Genomic DNA, 18460 nt, shown 5'->3' on the forward strand with positions numbered 1-18460 from the left:
CCATGTGATGCCCACATGCGATTAGAGAACTTGTCCTGGTCTCCTGAGTATGAAGCTAATTGCATCTCATCCTTTATTAGATCATAAGCTTGTGGATTCAGAGTGTGGTTGTCCTTCATCTCTGGTCTGGCCCAGGGTACATCAGAAGCCACCTGGGGTGCGTGATGTGGCAGAAGATCCAGATGAAGTGGGCTGACTGTCCGATCTCCATCGCGCGGGATGAGGCTGGGCTAGAGAGAGGCGAGACAGGCCCCTAGCATGCAGAATGTAAAGAGGAACTTGCGGGACCCCAGGAGGGAGTCTCTCTTGAAGGTGCTTGTCCTAGACATGTCTCCTGCCTTACCCCAGTCCTGGCCTTGCTGAGCAGACTGAGGACGGGGTGGGGGACTCTCTTAAAGAGGCACCTGCTATTCCTTTTATGAGGACAGCGTAGACTTCTATGACCAGGATTTGTCTGAGAGCCTCCTCAGCTCTGCCTTTGTCCTCTGAAGGTCCCCTTAGTTCTGCGGCTTTCCTCCTCACCCAGTCCGTTAGGGCTTGGGCCTCCACTGCTGTATGTGTGCTTTCGGTGGTGTGTCCCAGGCTTGCTCATCCTTGGCGCCCTGCTCTGGTCCTTCATCCATCCCCCACGTGGGACACTGCAGAGCCTCCTCTGGTGCCCCCGCCTTCAGAGTCCCACTGCGCTGGGCCTGGTCCGTGCTCCATCTCAGAGTGGGTCCAAAAGCTACTCCGGTGCCCTTCTTCCCAGCCACCATTGTCTCCCCCTCTTCCTCAGCCCATGTGGGCAGAGACTGAGTCCCCAGGGCCTGCAAAAGACGACATCAGTGGGACATTCGTGGATTTTACAAAATTTCCTGTTTAATTTGCAATGGCAAATCAGAGTGCTTAAGTAGAATTATAAATGAGATTCTTTAAAGAGTAGACTGCGTACAGCATGTGAGCATGATAAGGAGGTAGCGTATTTGATGGAGCTTTGTGTTTAAGGTGAGGGTGAGTCCCTTCACTCCTTCGTTTATTCATCCAGCAGGGCAAAGGTCTGGTCTAGCCGCATCAGGAGCTGAGGCCGACAGGAGGCTGCCTTCACACTCCTCACCCTCTACAGGGAGGAAGCAGAGTCACCCAGGACATAATCCTTGAACAAGGTCATGGTAAGTGGCATAAGTGAGAAGAAAACAAGCCGGGGCTGGATGGCGAGGGGCTGAGGATGGGGCTGTGGTGATGGGGAGGTCTTCAGAGGTGATGGCATCTATGCTGAGACCTGAGGATTGGAGGAGCTGCCGAGGGCATTGCCAGGGCAGAACAAGAGCAGCGGCTGGAGGCTGGGACTCTCTCCACGGGTCTGAGGAGCAGGGGCTGGTCGTGCGGCTAGAGGACCATTAGTGAGGGCAGGAGTGGCACCAGAGGGGCTTGGAGAAGCATGTGGAGGTCACATTCAGCAAGGGCTTTGGACTTTGTTCCTGGTGGAACTGGAAACACTTGAAGGGTATTGATCAGGCGAATGACATGATTTGATTTACACTTTCAGCGATCACTGTGGCATATGTGCGGACCAAATTGCGAAGGGCCCAGAATTCTGCACAGCCACCCAACCTGGTAACTATGCTTTTAGACAAAACACAGAGGTCTGTAACATATAGAATGCATGGCAGACTCTAATTTTAGGCAGTTTTTATATGTTTCTTCCTGGCTAGAAACTTACCTTTAAGAACAAACAAACAAAAACAAAACCAAAAAAGCTTTTTGTTTGCAGCAAATATTTATAATTCTCTTAATAATAGTTGTACATTTTCCCCCTTTTTGTCCTTCTTTTTTATCAAATCCACAACACCCTCATGCTGTTCAGCATGTGCATAATATATGCTTGATCTTTGCCTGTGTCCTTTTCCAAGAAAACTGAATGTAAGTCTATTGGCTGAAGGAGCAGATGTCATTTCTTTGAATTTGTCACACAGAAGAACCTGTTATTCACTGATGTCCAGTTTTATTTGGTCTTTGGAATAGCAAAGCTCTTTAGGGATAAGAACACTTTCACAGTGCTTGAACATCATCTCACAGAGGACACTTTCTCGGTAAAAACAATCTCTGGCCCTCACTGTGGTCACCGGGGAGGAAGTAGCAAAGATGGCCCCTATGTCCAACTGAGTATGTGTCCTCTTTGTAATGACCTTCGGTAGACCCACCCCACCACCCTCTGAATCTCTATCCTCCTTTATTCTGAGAAAGTGGGTCTGCTCAGAGGCTAGTGGGGAGCTCTCAGAAGGAACTATCCCTGCCGACACCTTGACCTCAGACTTCCAGCCTCCAGACCTGTAAGATAAGTCTCTGTTGTTTGAGCCCCTAAGTTTGTGGTACTTGGTTACGGCAGTCCCAGGAGGTGCCCGACCCAGCTCCTGCTGATCACGGTCTCTGGGGGAAGCCCCAGGGATCTGACTTTTTCAAATGCCCTTCAGTGGCTTCTGAGGATGGGGAGGGGCTGGGATGCACAGTTCCATCTCCCTGCCTGTCCTGTCCCTGTGCATCCTCAGATGCTCCCCTCATATCTGATCCCCCGCCACCCTCGCTGACTTGCTCAGAGGTTTTCAAGGCTCTTGTGGGATGTTTGGCCACATTGCAATCACAAATGAATCAGTCAAGATGAGACTGTTCACTTACTAAAACAGACATTTGTTGCCATTCCTCTGGTTTAGAAAAAAAATTGCGAGTATGTCATCCTAGTACCTAATACACATACAAAAAAAACTAAACTTCCAACTGCATTCTCTGCACCTCGCCTGGTGCTGACTACGTGCTAAAGCAAACGTTGTCAGGGATGACAGTCTTTCTAATTTCAGAGAATCTGAGTAATGTAATTTGAAAACTATGGTTCCTGAGCCATTAGCTAAATAGAAAGAGACCGTTCTTCATTCTAGAATGTCTGGGGGACTCTGTTCTTTCAGAGAGACCACGGGGAGAAACTTCTTCCCAGACAAGCCGAGTTAGCAGTGTGTATATAGAAACCAAAGACAGGAGGGAACTTTTAATTATACTTCTGGCCAGTTTGATCTCCACGACCAGCCTGCCCGTCCTATAGCACCGACTTCTCTATAGTGATTGAGCAGAGGTGTTTTATTACGAGTCTGTGTCTCAGGAACCTGGAACATTCTTCACTTCACCCTTTGGGCTGAAATTTACCAGGCTTGTTCTCAGCCCCCAGGTGATTTTTTTTTTCTCCTGAAACTGGTAAATTTCTGCTCAGCCATTTTTATGCTGCTGGAGCACAAAGCCTAGTTATCATGCTCCGAAAATTGTTTAGATGCTTTCCACCCACTGCCAGCCAAATAACAGGAACTAGTTTGTATTTTTTTTTCCTAAAGTGAAAATTTTCCATGGCCTCTTTTGAGTGCAAGAACTGATTCTTTGTCACAGTGTGAGGTTTTCTCAGCCTGAAGCAGTACAGGAGAAGGAGAGAGCGTGGGCTCGAGTTTGAATCACACTTTTCCAATCATTATTTGTGTGATCTCGGGCAAGGTTATCTTTTCCCCAACCTTGTTTTCCTCATCTGTAAAATGGGACAGTAGCACCTTTCAAGTTTATGGTGAGGATGGGGCACTGATACATGTGTAATGGCTGGTGACATGGCACAGGTGGGGCTTCTTAAATCTGGATTCTCACTGGAATCACCTGGGAGCTTTTAAAACAGAACTTCCTCTCATCATGGACAAAATGAATTTGATTCTTGTGGTGCGACCACACCTGAATCATTTTTATATTCTCCAGGAGATTTGGAAGCTCGGTGAAGTTTAAGAGCTAGTGGGTCCAACAAAGATGAACTTCAGAAGCATCATGCCAAGTGAAAGAAGTTGACACAAGAGACCACAAACGGTATGAGTCTTTTGACATGATGTGCTAGAAATGGCAGAGCTGTGGAGACAGAAATTCAGTGACAGGGCCAGGGATCTGGGGAAGGAGATTACTGCACAGGGCACAGAGGAATGTTTTTGGGTGAAAATATTTGATATATTGATTTGTCAATATTCATTCACCTGTATGCTTCCAAAGGTAGATTTTATTGTGTGGAAATTATACCTCAGTTCAAAAAAGAACTCATAGCATGGGTCCTCAATAGCCATTATTTTGATCATGATGATGTAGTAGCAGAAAGAAGGCAGCAGGAGTTTGAAACAATTTCCAAAGGTTGTGTTTTTTGATGAGGACCAGCTTGAAAGCCATGAAGCGTTACAAGATAGATAGCCATAAATCCATAATTTGAAATGTGCACATTAAAATGAATGCATTCGACATGCTTTTCGTTCCAGGTGTTCAGGTAAGCATGCCGAATGGGGTTTGCTGACTCTTTCATTACTAATGATGAATAAATCACAGATGATTGGAAAGAGTGTTAGCGTGGGGACAAACACTGGGGGCATTTTCAAGCCGAGTTATCCAAACTCCCTGAGACTTTCAAGAAAACAATCACAGTGAAGCAGAGACTCTTGGGAAATTCTTCCTGAGTCCCGTTTCTGCTGGCGCTGGAAGAATGGTGCTTCCTGTTACTCAGGTTTGCAAAGGAAGCCTTGAGAAGATGAAATGTCTGAAGAGCAAAGAGGTAGGAAGTGGAGATCAGCCAAGACCTCTGGGGGAGGTTTCCACCTGAGATGGGTCAGGGCTGTCACTCAGGTGAGACTTTCTGTCCTGTTCTGCTGGTAATTGGAACTCGAGCGCACACCTTGGCTTGGTCCTTTGGGACTGTGGTTCTCCAGCGCAGAACAGGTCAAAATATTCCACCCCCCTTTTTCCAGTTGCGTAACCTATGTTAAGGGACCTAAACTTTCAGAGCGTTAGTTCCCACACCTGAAAAACGAGGGTGATGCTGTGCACTCTGCTGGATAGTTGGTGAGGGAGAGATAATGTACCTGGAGTGCCGTGTCCACTGTATAGTAAAACATCCTATATTTAATGAGTCAACCCACATGCCGGGCACTGTTCTCTTAGGTTTACCTATTTTAATTCATTTACGTTTCACCACAACTCCAAGAGGAGGATGTAATTGCTGTCCCATTGTATGAATGAGGAAATGGAGCACACAGAGGTCGGTCATTTGGCCAAGGATAGATGGAAACAGCCTGGCTCCGAATCCTGTGTTCTTAACCACCGGTGCATCCCCGGTGCGTGCTTGCCAGGAACTGTGGCAATCTGCAGAAAGTTGAGCATCACTCATTCATCCTTTGGTAGGATCAATTCACTACACGTTTCTAGGTCCTGTGCTGCTCTGTCTGTGCATGTGCATGTGTATTTGGTGGGGAAAGGTCACTCAGATGCAAGGCAGTGAGTTTTGCAGTAAAGCCTGGAGACCTAGGTCCGAATTCCTGTGCGCCCTTTCCTAGGCGTGACATTTGGCAGGTCCCTGGATCTCTTTGGGCCTTTATTTCACTTTTACAAAACAGGAATATGGGTGTATTACCAAGGGTTAGAAGGGTTAAATAAAATGATGGATGTAAATGTACCTGGCTATTGTCCAAATGTATAGGATCTTGGTGTATGTGTGTGTGTGTGTGTGTGTATGATTATGTGCATATATATGTATAAAAATATATATTTTTTTGAGATTAAAAAATTGCAGAAATTTTTGAGAGAAGCTTGCAGCCTAACAAGGTTCAGGGAGCTTGTATTTCTGACTTGGTTTTACAGTTTCCTTTTTATTGATGGTGGTCTCCAGCCAGAGCCCTGGTGTCTGTCCTGCCGAGTAAGGAGGGAGCATAGTGCTCACTCTTAAGGACAGAAACCTGGGCTTGCAAACACAGAGTGATCTGGTTTTTGGCAACCAAAGCCCTGAGTCCACTACTTTGTGTCGAGGATGGTGCCTGGCCTGGGGGACCTTCCGGAAGGGAGGAGACGTGATCCCTGTTCTCGAGGAACTTGGCAACTAGCTTCGGTGGCAAAGCTACCACTGCACTCTAGGAGGGTTAATGGGGTTTCTGTAGTTGTTCACCTTTGTATCTCCTGTACCTGGTCAAGTGTCCAACCCTTGCTAGCGTTTCAAGAGTATTGAGCCATGAGGGTCTGGTTACCACCAGAGAGAGCGATCAAGGGCTCAAAAGTGCTGCCACCTACAGGTGAACTAGACAACTAGGCATTTCTGGGCTTGGGGACTTCGGTCTTTATGGAAATCAAGCAAGCCTCTTCTCTCTCCTTGCCAGAGGTTCTGAGATGCAGCTTGCTGCTCTGGGAATTGTTGGCAATTTTCTCTAATTGATGAATTTCCTTTCCATGCTGGAAGAGTAAGCTGTCAGTGAACACTGCCCAGGCTGGTGACATCTGATTTCTTAGCCTGAAAGGCTGTGGTGTCTTCTCTGTGGAGTCTGGGAAAGACCTGTGGGCAGAGAACTGACCTGTACGGAAACTGTGCGTCCATCCTTACTTAGCGTGTGACCCTAGGCATGCCACCCTTTGCTAAGCTTCGCGTTTCTTACCTCACCTGGTCCTATGACCAGCTACCAGTCCTGTGTGCCCACTGTGTTCCAGGTCTCGTCCCAGGCGATAAAGTTTGCCACTGAGGACAGCTCCTAGGATTAGCTGGGGAAACAACTGTGGGTGCCAGGAAGAGGCCCAGGTGTTTCTGGGAGACCTCCTCCCTCTCCAGGCCTCTGCTTCCTCGTCTGTAAGGTCGCAATGCCGGTCCTTGCTTAGGCCTTAGGATTAAAACTGAACGAGTACTTCTGAGGGGCCTTGGGTTTTAAATTGCGACGTGGGAAGACGTTAGTGGCCTGAGAAGAGAGGTCCGCAGGCCTCAAAACTTCCCCCTCCCTTAAGCTCTTCCAGTCTCCCTCCTGGAACACCCAGCTTCTCTCCAGGGAGGAGTCAGGCTTTCAATGCCTGTCTCGCTGCTCCCACTGGAGGTGGAGGTTGCGTCCCTGGGAGAGGTGAGTTTTGACCTGGGATTCCTGGCAGCTGGGGTGGCCTGGAGCCAGGGAGGGGTGCACTTTCCCCCCGCACTAGGTTGGAAAATTCTTTAAAGGGCCACTTACCTGGAACTTAGTGATACGTCTAGAGTCCCTCTGGATTAGGATTTGAGCCCCTGGAAGGTTCGAATAGATGTCTCATCCAGCCACGCCTCCTCACCCCGGGACAGGACCCTGCCCAGGGCAGTGGCTTTATGAAAATCCACTGAGCCGAGTTATGTGGCGCTGAATCACTGAAACACGAAAACAGCTGCTGGACTGTGTACTAACACCAGCCCCGCCAGGCCTGGTGGGGGTCAGTCCTGAAAGCGGGTATGTCGGAGGTGGGGCTGGAGGCAGGCTTATTCTCCCTGACAAATAGGCAGTGACTGTTTTCCTACACCCTTGGGGTTTAATCTTCTCTTTTGAATCTGGAAAGCCCATGGCACTCAGCACTGAAACCCATTACAGAGCAATTGTCCTTGGAGCTCAAGTTCCCTTACAATTCTTTTCATGGGAGGCTCAGATGACTGGCTCTGACATTATTCTGTGAATCATAGACACTTCTGCTCCAGGCACTTAGAAATGGTTTTCACCTGCCCGGGTCGCCTGAGAAATAGAACTTTATTCCCCTTTTTGCCCTCTGAATGCCCTCATCTTCAAAGAGGGAGCTCTCGCCAAAGCCTTTCCCCTGCCTCCACCTTAGAGGGACGTGTAATCAAGTACTGGAAAGGCCCTAGACATGAGATAGAAACATTGTGGAGACTGATCTAGTGGAAGCAGGCAGGAATACGATTCTAAGAATCACAGATTCAAGGAACGTGAGGTCAGGAAGCACCTGGGGACAGGAGGCCTGAGGTGGTGGAAGGCCCACTCACAGGAGCAGTTCTCACACCAGTTGTGTGTGAGATGCGACCACTGCCATTGATGCAGGAAAGACAGATGTGGGGCATGAGGAGGGCCATGTCCCAGGCTTTGGTTGAGTCCCTGGGACATGCCCTGCCAAGCGTGGGTCCTTGGGTTAGCACAGGAAAGAATTCAAGAGTGAGCCATAGTTGAGTAAAGGTAGGTGTACTTAGAGAGATGCATCGAAAGGCAAGAGAAAGGCCATAAGGTTTGGGGGTTGGGTGCTTAGATTAGAATAAAAGTAGGTACACACTCCATAGACAGATTGCGGGCCGTCTCTGAAGGGGGAGAGAGAGAGAGAGGGCGGTGGCTGTGGCCACGAGGTGCCCTGTTGCCAATTTCTGTGGGCTTGGTGGCTTCATATGCTAATAAGTGGAAGGACCAGTCTAGCTAGCCTGGGGAAGGGGCTGGGATTCCCAGGAAGTTGGCCATATCCTACTCTTTGACCTTTTGTGGCTAGACCTTGGGACCGCCGTGGTGCCTGTGGGCACGTTATTTACCATGTTAATATATTACAAAGAGCGTATAATGAAGCTCAAGGTCTCCTAGAAGTCAAATCTCCCACCATCTTGAGCCTCAAGGCCTACTGGGGGTTGAATACTTCACCATTTTGTTGTTAATTGCTGTGTTATTCCTTGAATGGCTGTGCCCTGCCCCCTTCCATCCTGTCTCACCAGTAGATGCCGGTAGATGTAGCCGGTGTCCAGGTTCTTGGATTTATTAAGGGATGGATAGTACGCTCTCAAGGGGAGGGCAGGCAGGCTCAGGTGAGCGGCTGCCCTGAGCTGCTTTGGCAAGTTGATTACATAGAGTGTAAATCGGCAGAATATTCATTGGGGAAGGAAGGGTTTGGGGTCGTATGCCCTGATTTTCATCCCAACTTCACCTTCCCAAAGGGAGGAGGGGTTTTCGTCCTTATTTAGTCTGGATCAGAAGTGTCATGGCGTCGGTGCATGATGGGGACTTCTAATCTGCAAGGCTAATTTTATTGAAATGAAGGCATAATGAGCAAAAGGTTACATTCAGACTTTGGGGATTCCTACCTTTTCCCTTCTTTCTTTGTCAGCCTCCAGGCTGCTCATCCCCTCAAAAGTGTGACCACTATCAGCCCAGAGGTTACTGCTTTTTTTTCCCTCTGCTCAGGGACCCCTGGTGCTCACATGATGTGGGGTTTCCTGTATTTGGCCTGTGCCCCTCCTTTCTGCCCAGTTCCTGCCATCTGGCCTGTGTCCCTCTTTCCCTGCTCATATCTAGCTCTCTGCCTGCTCTAACAGTGGGATTACGGAGTTCAGGGGCCTGGCCATGGTCCCAGTCCCACTGCTCAGCTTTATCCCCATTAGCCCCTGCTGCCCTGTTTCTAAGCACCTGGGGCTCCCTGGACGTGGGAGACCCAAGTCTCTTCCACCTGCTGCTCCCTGTTTAGAACACCCTTCCTGGTTGGTCTTTGCCTGTATGTCCTTTACCTAATGATTCTAGTAATTATTTAGAACAGACATCAATTTGACTGAACATTTTCTGGGATGTTCCATTTCCATCAGAAGTACCTCCCTCTTTCAGAACACGCTGAACTTATTAATTAGCTATTTCTGTTCAATAGTGAGCCCTGAAATGGCTTTCAGTTGGGAAATGAAATGGCCAAGACCAATTGTCAGAAAGGTCGCTGTTCTGGCTTCTGTGGGAAGCGTGGCTGCCCGAGTGGAGGGCCTGGACCAAGGGAGTGGGGGATGCGGGGCGATGGGGAACAAAGGGAGTGGTCCGGGGGAGGGCAGGGAGGTTTGCAGTGAGGATATAAGAGGAAGATTAGCCTTGGTTCCAAGATGGTGCAGGATGAAGGAAGCACCCAGAGCGCCACTAAATGAGCGCTGGCCAGACGCTCACAGGAAGCCTATACTGAGTGGGATGGAATGGAACGGGGGACCTTCTGGGGTTTTCTACTGACAGGTAGTCTGGCTGCAGAAGTTCTCAACAAACAAGGCAAAAACACTTGATCGGAGTTTTGCTGAGGCGTTTCCTGAACCAGGTGTAAAATGCCACCATGGGGGCTGCCTGATCTGTCCGAGGGCAGCGTGCCTCTCTGCTTCCCCAGTGTTCTCCCGTGTGTCCACACCAGGAACACGCAGACACGCTTAGCGCATTCTACCCAGGAGCCTTTGTTCCCCCACTCCCCGCAGCCCCCAGGGATCCACAGTCAACTTCCTGCCTATCTGTAAAGGAGCAGCCCAAAGGACCTCTTTTCACGGAAGTCAGAAGTGCTGTCTCTCCCTCTTTGGGATCCTCAAAGCTAATTTTAAGGCCAATGTCACGTTTTTCCCCATGTGTTCGAGTTGAATAGGCATACAGTTTATCTGTTCCTTGCTCCTTGATAATCACTTCTGTACCCTAACCCTCTCTGGCCCCAACCGGGCAGAATGCTTGTACGTAGCTGATGCTGGGAATTGTTCTTGAAATGGATGAGACAGAAATAATGAAGCCTAGCCTTTCTGGGTGCCAAAGACCATGACCATGACCCCCCTTCTTCACTGAAAAAATCAGGGAAGATTATGCTTTTAACTTTTTGCTGAGAAGAGCTTTGCAAATATGGTACATGTACAGACAGACTCGGGGACAACGGAACCAACATAAAAAATTAAAGTGTGTACGTGTGTGTTGGGAGGGGGGTTGGGGAGGGGCACAGAAACACACAATAAACTCATAGTGCTGAGTGCAAAATAAGCACTCAAAATACCTGTACAGCCTTCTTCTTCCTGCCCTTTCTGGGTGGAATCTTTCAGAATTGCAAATACTCTGAAGATCCCTCCACTGGAAGAGCTGATAAAGGAGAGGACCGGCCCCCGGGAGGCCTCCTTGCCTCGTGCCGTGGTGATCCTTTTACTCTCCCAGGCCACTGGTCAGGCTGGACTGCACGCCTGGAGTCTTTCTTGCTCCCTTATTGTTCACACATTCTTTCCAGGAAAATCCCACAGTCCTGGCTTCTGTCTTCCATAATCAGAAACTGTTGCTTGCCAAGGAGTCTTTCCTTTAACCTTTACATGAAAGTAAGTCAGTGGATGTGGGACAATTCTGAGACTGTCTCCTTGCCCTATGACACACGGTGTGTGACAGAGTAAAAGTGGCCTCTCCCACTCAGGCACTGTGGAAAATACTTACTTCTCTCATCAGAGGCCAGTCTACCACAAGGCAAATAGAACAGTTTCCAAATAATTCAGTTATGCTTCTGATCTACTTATTTATATTGCTTGGGACAAATATCCCCGATGTTTTTGAGAATAGGATTGTGCATGGAAGGGATATCCTGAAGGGAGTTTGAGCATCATAAGGCCCTCTGGCCGTGGGCCGGAGCCTGGACCGTGTGGAGATTTTGCATCCAGAAGTGACAGGTGTTTCCCAGGCATGTCAAGGTCAGAGCGGTAGTGGGCGCTCCTGTTCCCACGTTGTGGTTATGTTGCATCAACCAATGATCAGCCGACATCTCTTCCACACTCTCCCCTTTGTAGGGCAGCTGTGACATTTCGAGGATTGCCTCTGTCCTCAGCTCCAGGAATGGGCTCTGATTTGCCTAACTCATCAGAGAACTCTTACTGCCTTGCCACAGTAACTGGTGTGGGCGACCCAGATGTTAATCAGTCAACGCACAGCTGTCCTCCGGCCACGGGGACTGGTTTTGTCATGGCCTCACGGTCTATTTCAGGTCAATGAGATGTGAGGGGAAATATGATGGAAAATTTGGGGTACAGCTTCCCCCTCTCTCTGATCCTCTGAAAAAAGCCATTTTGCCTCTGTGAGCCTGAAAATGAACTCCACCCATAGAGGAGAACACGGCTGAGTTCAGGAGAGAGACACCCCGAGGCACGGGCTTCAGGCAACCAGGAAGCCGGCTTCACCTCTGGGCTTCCCATTATGTGAACCAAATCGTTTACGCATTATTTAAATTGGTTTTCCTATGATTTGCAACATGAAACAAACTAACTGATAGCGGGACAGGGTTATAGACTTGGTGGGAGTGTGGGTAAAGTCCAGAGGTTTCCTAGTGGTGGGGCTGCCCGAGGACTCGAAGGAGTTCCCCAGCAGAGAGCAGAACATGGGAAAAGGCAAGAAGGGGTAACAGGAATAGTGTGCTTTGGGGAGTTGGTGGTGGTTCTGTATGTCTGGGGAGCTCCAGTCCTTCCAGGAGGGACAGTAGCCTGGCCATTGAGCTCCCTGGGGATTCTGCGTCGTCCGCAGCAATGAGTCCCTGGTGGCCAGCAGATTGCCTGGAACATACATTGTGAAGAAATAAATCAATGAATGAATAAATCAATGAACGAATGGATCTCTTGTTGCTCCCGGCCATGCAGATGTGTAGGTACAGGAAGGGTTAGAAAAGTCAGCAGTGAGAGGCATTGGAGCAATCAGTTCCCAAGTTCAAGATGGAAGCGGCCAGAGTGACATGATTCAGGTCCTCCCTGGGGACAGAGTGAGCTGGAGAGACTCTGAAGACATTGGGACACCATGGGACCTGCCCTCAGAAGAGCAGCCTTGGAATTAACATTTGGAGAGGGAGTGCCTGTTGATCGAATCCTGTTTAGAAGTACTCCGTTAAGAGACTTGCAGGCTTGATGGGGTTACAGATCTGCCTGGCGAGTATGTTCTTCCGGAGCTGGTGGGATGACTCAAGCCCTGCGGAGACGGACAGTCCCGTAAGATTACTCAGAAGTCGGTTCCAAGGGCTCCGGCCCGGAGACTCTCAGAGTAATTATAGTATCAACTGCGTTATCAGGGCCAGCCAGGCCTCCCGAGAAGCCTGGAATCAATCTCTAACATTTTGCTTTTATTTCTTTACCAACTGCAAGACAGAAATCAACTGGGGACAGCCTAGAATTTAACATGTGCTTATCGCTTTTGTGGGCATCATTGAAATCAGAGAGCCCAATTAAGTCATCCAGTGGCCAACATAGAATTCCCTGGTTCCTGGAGAGAAGGTTTGAGATCCTCCACTTCCCTTCCACAACCTCTGGCCGCTCCCTCTGTTAAGCATCCATTTTCTCTCCTGTTTCTGAGCCTCGTGCTCTGCCCTGGTGCTTTGCTTACATGGTGGAAACACACTCACGTCTCTGTCTTAGCAAACGCGCAAACCCCACTTCTCCTTCCACCACATTTCTCTCTCCAGTTTGTGCCTCAAGTTCCTCATTTACGTCTCTCCCCACGTCCATGGAGATCACCTGGACCAAGGCTCTCGGCTTGCCATCTCCGGTCCCATCGCTTCACTCTGGTGCTCTCTGCACTCGGCTTCTGTCTCTTCTACTCTCCGAAACAGCTCTCGCCAGGGGCAACCATGACCTCCTGGTTGCCAGATGCATTGGGCATTAAAACGCTGAAGACACTTAGGTGACAATGCAATTATCATCAAACTCAGACACCTTGCAGAACCTCTTTAAGAGCAAATGGGGACGAACATGGGGGCAACACACATAATATGACTTTCCCGGAAGAAAAGGGATGAGGGATGCTCTAACAGTGAAATAGTTTTATAGATATTTGCTCATCTGAGACAGTGGACATGTGGTCCGGAGAGGCAGACCAACTTGCTCAAGGTCAAATAGCCCATTAGGACTTGAACCCAGGCCTCTTGCCTCTAAACATTCATTCAGGACTCACTGTACCTCAGGCACTGTTCTAGATATTTTACAACTGTAATTTGTGTAACAACTCTGTAAAGTAGATAGTATTACTCTTGTCCTCACTTTACAGATAATGAAGCTGAGGTATGTGGAGTGGTAAATGACTCCCCCAAGGCCACAGAGCTAGAAACGTCAGAGGTTGGGTGGAACTCTAGAACCCAGGCTTAACCGCTGCGCCATGCCACCTTTCCATTGGCTTGTCTTACCATTTACGCCAGACCTTCCCAACCAGGCTGTCTGTCTGTGGTTAGAAGTGGTCCTAGACCGTCTCCTCGGCTCTAGGGACAGCTGGGTGGGCCTTGGGGCAGCCAGAGCGTCTGCACTGGTCCCCTCTTGCTGGGAGCTACCTTCACTCTTCACTCCAGTGAGTCACACAAGTGCAGTTTTTTCATGTTCAACGCGACATGCAATAATTGAGTAAGTTTGGCCCATGTAATGCAATATTAAGCTAAGTATTCTGCATATATTTGTTGATTTAGTCAAACAGTATGTTCATATGGTGTGTATGGACCTCAAAAATCTTACAATTGTTGCTGTAAGGTTTGCGGGTGCCGCCGCGAGCTAAGGGAGCGGCAGGGATAAGAGGAAGGAAGGGGTTCTGTCAGAGTGCTCATTACGCCGGAATTAGTGCTCGTTTTTCTATATAAATACCTTCTCTTGAATTTCCCGGAAGATTAACTCTACTCTCACTTAATATTCTAAAATGTTCTCTTGAAATCAAACTCATGGTTAATTATATAGAATTCCTATATGAAACGAGACAGACTTGCTACTAGAACAGAATTACTATGGACAGAGAAAGACCATACCATGTAGTTATCTTACAGCCTCGTGTTAGCTGTTTGCCCCCTAAGACAGAGACTTTAATAATTAAGGGTGTTACTAAAAGCATAAGTTGTTGCTAATTAATACATGATCTCTTTAATCCCCCCCCCGACTCTCTGCTACTATTATAATAAAAATACCTCTTAATAGTACTTAAGCGTTTAACAACGCCGACAGCACGACATTTGCATGGAATCTGTAAAATATTCTCCTATCTGATGTCTGAAATGAGGGTTTGGCATTAATGAGGACTCAGATGTCCCTTGGAATCTTCAGTAAGATGAATCTCTCTATGAGCCTTTCCCCAGATACAGAGTTCAGACTCATCCCCAGGGACATTTCCACTATTTACATTCTCAGATTTTTTTTTTTTTTTTTTTTTTGCCATCTGCTTTGAGGGAATCACTCAAACCAGCTTGAGCAGCCTCCAAAGGACAGCTCCCAGGGAGCGGTCAGGGAGAAGGGGGTTCCAGAGAGTCCAGGGGCAGAGGAACAAAGTCAAGGGCTTATTCTCCTGTGTTCAAGCTTCTGTCCCCTTGAAGGGCTCACCCCATCAAGGGCTTTGCTTCTTTTAGAAGGTCTGCTGTTTCATCGTGTGAGAGGAGACTTCTCTGATGAACTATTCTTGGGTTTGCCGTGGGAGCGCAGCCCTAGGGTTGGTGTTGGTTGGGCTATAGTTTGGTTTGATTATTGGTGGATGTATCAGTTTTTTATGGTTGAGCAAAGTACCACAAATTTGGTGGCTTAAAGCAACACAAAATTATCATGTTATAGTTCTGAAAGTCAGAAGTCCAAAATGGGTCTCACGGGGCTCAGGCCAAGGTGTCTGCAGGTCTGAGTTCCTTTACAGAGGCTGCAGGAGATAAACCATTCCTTACCTTGTCTAGCTTTTAGAGGATGCCATGTGCTTTGGCTAATGGCTCCTTCCATCTTCAAAGCCAGCAATTGATGATCACGTCTTTTTCACATTGCATCACCCTGACATTGACCTCTCTGCCTCTCCCTCCCGTATCTAAGGACCCTTGTGGTTCCCTTTGGCCCACCCGGAGAGTCTAGCATACTTCTCCTCATTTTGAAATCAGATGATTATCAACCTTAATTCTATCTGCTACCTTACTTCCCCTTTGCCATGTAATACAATACATTCACAAGTTCCTGGGATAGACGTTGGGGAGGACATTATTCTGTCTACCACAGTGGATGATGAGTCCAGCATCTTCAACGTGACTTTTTGACTACCTGGCCCTGATACCAATACCATTCTTTCACTTGGGACAGCTAGCATAATTGGAAAAGCAATCGGCTGGCTTGTCAATCAGTTGACTGACATTCTTAATATGTCCAGAGAATTCTAGAGAAAACGCGAGCGCTCAGTCCAATTTGTTACCTCTACTGCATTTTTTTCTACCAGCCATAGCTCACTGGTGTCTTAGGGTAACTTAGAGACTAGAACTATTACAGTCATCACCAATACTAATAATACTTTTTTCTTCTTTTTCTCCCTCTTTTCCTCCTTTTTCTTCTAACACCTAACTTTCATCGAACATGTACTATGTACTGGGAACCAGCGTACCTTCTTTAACAGAATTAGCTCATTGAATTCACATAGCAATCCTGTGAGCTAGGTATTATCTCCTCATTTTACTTACGAGGAAACCGAGGCAACAGTGCACGTGCCAAGCACAGGATTGGTGTTATCATCTAGGTCCGCATCTCCATCCAAAGAGACTAGGAATTAGGGAGAACTAACACGTAAGCTCGAAAGGAAGGAACACAGCCTGACTAACATGATTCCACTCACTGCTCCCAACATGCTGCTAAAAAGCCCCAGTATCCACGGGGCTTTTCAACTCTGTCGCATGTGTTTCGTGTACATCCTCAGCCCGTTGAGAAGGTCTGCTCTGGGGTGAACATGTCTCCCCTAAATGGGACTTTGTCTTTCATAGGTGCATTAAAATAAAAGAATCCCAAATATTCAATTGGATGGTAACGTAATTCTCAGTTAATAAGTCTCTAAGATCTACCTGGCATAAACTGTTGTGGGTGATGTAGGCAAATGTAGGCAAACCATCCTACGGAATCATTTGAAGGAGGCCTCTCCAAACAGAGCTGCTTCAGAGTTTAGACTGAGTAGTCACGCGAGGCCGCCTGCCAAAATTTATTTTCTGTAATAGCGATATTCCAGGTGCCCTGGGCTCCTGACTCTAATGCATTTGGCTGTGGGTTATATACATTTTGGTTTCTAAATTTATATCAAGCAGACAGTTCAGGTGGTAATGAAATGCTTTGGGTAAGTATAATTTTCTTTTCAAAAGGAAAGTGGCAAAGAACTGCCAAGGTTTGGGGGAAGATAATAACCTCCTTTATATTTAGCTGGTGACAGTCCTCCGGGAAGCTCCAACTCCTCAGACAAACATTACAGGGACACAGGTCTTCCTGATGCCCTTGAAAGGTGAGTGGTAGGTAAAACTGTTTTGGGTCCTGCTTGGCGAAGTGAAGTGTGGAAATGTCTCGTGTCCAGAGCCAGCCTGAGCAGGGGGAGAACTCAGACCAGTGTAGATCTGCCGACCTCAGAGCACCAGCACCTCATGCATTTGGTGAGGTTAGACCATTGCTACTAATCACAGTCATCATATTTACCAGACCATGCAGATCTCCAGTCACAGGCTTGGGAAAAATAAGTCCTGTCGAGTCTCAGTCCTTCTAGTTTTCCATTTATGCGTCTCTCTGGGTACGCTTAGGGGACAGCTAGGGGCTGCTGTAACAAAGTAACTCAAACTCGATGGCTTAACAGCTGAAATTTATTCCCTCCCCGTTCAGGAGTCTGGAATCTGAAATGAAAGTGTCGGCACAGCCATTCCCACTCCAAAGGCTCTGGGGGAGGATCCTTCCCCGCCTCTTTCTAATTTCTGGAGGTTGTGAGCGACCCTTGGCATCCTGTGACTTGTGCATACATTTCTCCAGCCTCTGCCTCCATCTTCACATGACATACTTGCTGCGTTTCTCTGTGTCTGCATTTCTCTCTTCTTCTAAGGACACGATTCTCTTTGCGTTAGAATCGTTCTAATTGGGAGTTCGGGATTTGCACCTCTTGGGGAGCGATGGAAATGTTAGGTATCTTGATTGTGGCGGTGGTTTCATGGGTGTGTACACCTGTCAAAATTCAGCAAATTGTACATCTGAAGTATGTGTAGCTTACTGTACAGAAATTTTTTTTTTAAAACAATAAGGTTTTTTAATAAAAGAATCACCCTGGTGGGGAGGGTATAGCTCAAGTGGTAGAGCACATGCTTAGCATGCATGAGGTCCTGAGTTCAATCCCCAGTACCTCCTCTAGAAATAAACAAACCTAATTACCTCCCCCACCAACAAAAATAAAATAAGCAATACAATAATAAATAAATAAAATACATAAGAAAAAGAATCAACCTAATTCCAGTATAACCTCATCTGGACTTGATTACATCTGCAGAGGCCACGTTTCTAAACAAGGCCATTTTCACAGCTACTGGAGTTTGGAACTTCTGCATATCTTTTTAGGGAATACAATTCCTCAGTTCAGTGAGTAACTGATCTACCGAGACTCAATCATTGCCAACTTCTCAATGTGACAGTTTTAGAGAGACAGCGATCATAGTAAATGTGATCAACTTACTTTCTTTTGCTCAGTAACCCAAGTTAACACTCAGAGCCAAGTCAGGCCCTGGAGGATACCAGCTTTGGAGCAAGATTCCAACCCCCATGGCGACAACTTCCTTCCCCTGGTGATGCATTTCAGGGCAATTTTGTGCCTACACAAAGGAGAAGGTAAAAAAAAAAAAGTGATGCTGGAAGAGTTCTAAGACTAAAGGAGGGAAAGAGAAGGAAGTCACTGCCCAAGAGATGGTCCAATTCTTACAGTGATGATACCCGCTCAGGCTCTCCGTCCTGAATTGCTACGAACCGACTCCGGCCGCCAGCCCTGCTGAGGGAGCCGGCAGTATCGGACATGGACAGTGTGGCCTCGTCCCTTCCACTGTGGTATCAGCCGACCAATCCTCTACCAAGTCCGATCACTGAAAGCTCTAGCCTCACGACCGCTACCCTCACACCTGCAAACCTGTGTCCGGAGGATGGCTAGTATTTTAAGAGGGTGTCCTTTTCCTTTATCGAGGG

At 47.7% G+C, this 18460-nt stretch overlaps 1 long non-coding RNA gene across 1 annotated transcript in view; it reads left to right on the top strand.

Annotated features, from left to right (window-relative positions):
• The first annotated feature begins 962 nt into the window (after positions 1-962).
• Positions 963-18460, top strand: part of LOC116157362 (uncharacterized) — a 271892-nt gene continuing 254394 nt past the window's right edge. The window contains exons 1-2 of the long non-coding RNA XR_010384270.1: positions 963-1148; positions 3757-3861. This is a non-coding gene — a long non-coding RNA (uncharacterized LOC116157362). The remainder of the gene's footprint in view (positions 1149-3756; positions 3862-18460) is intronic.

This window comes from Camelus dromedarius, chromosome 15, assembly GCF_036321535.1.
Source record: "Camelus dromedarius isolate mCamDro1 chromosome 15, mCamDro1.pat, whole genome shotgun sequence".
NCBI lineage: Eukaryota > Metazoa > Chordata > Mammalia > Artiodactyla > Camelidae > Camelus > Camelus dromedarius.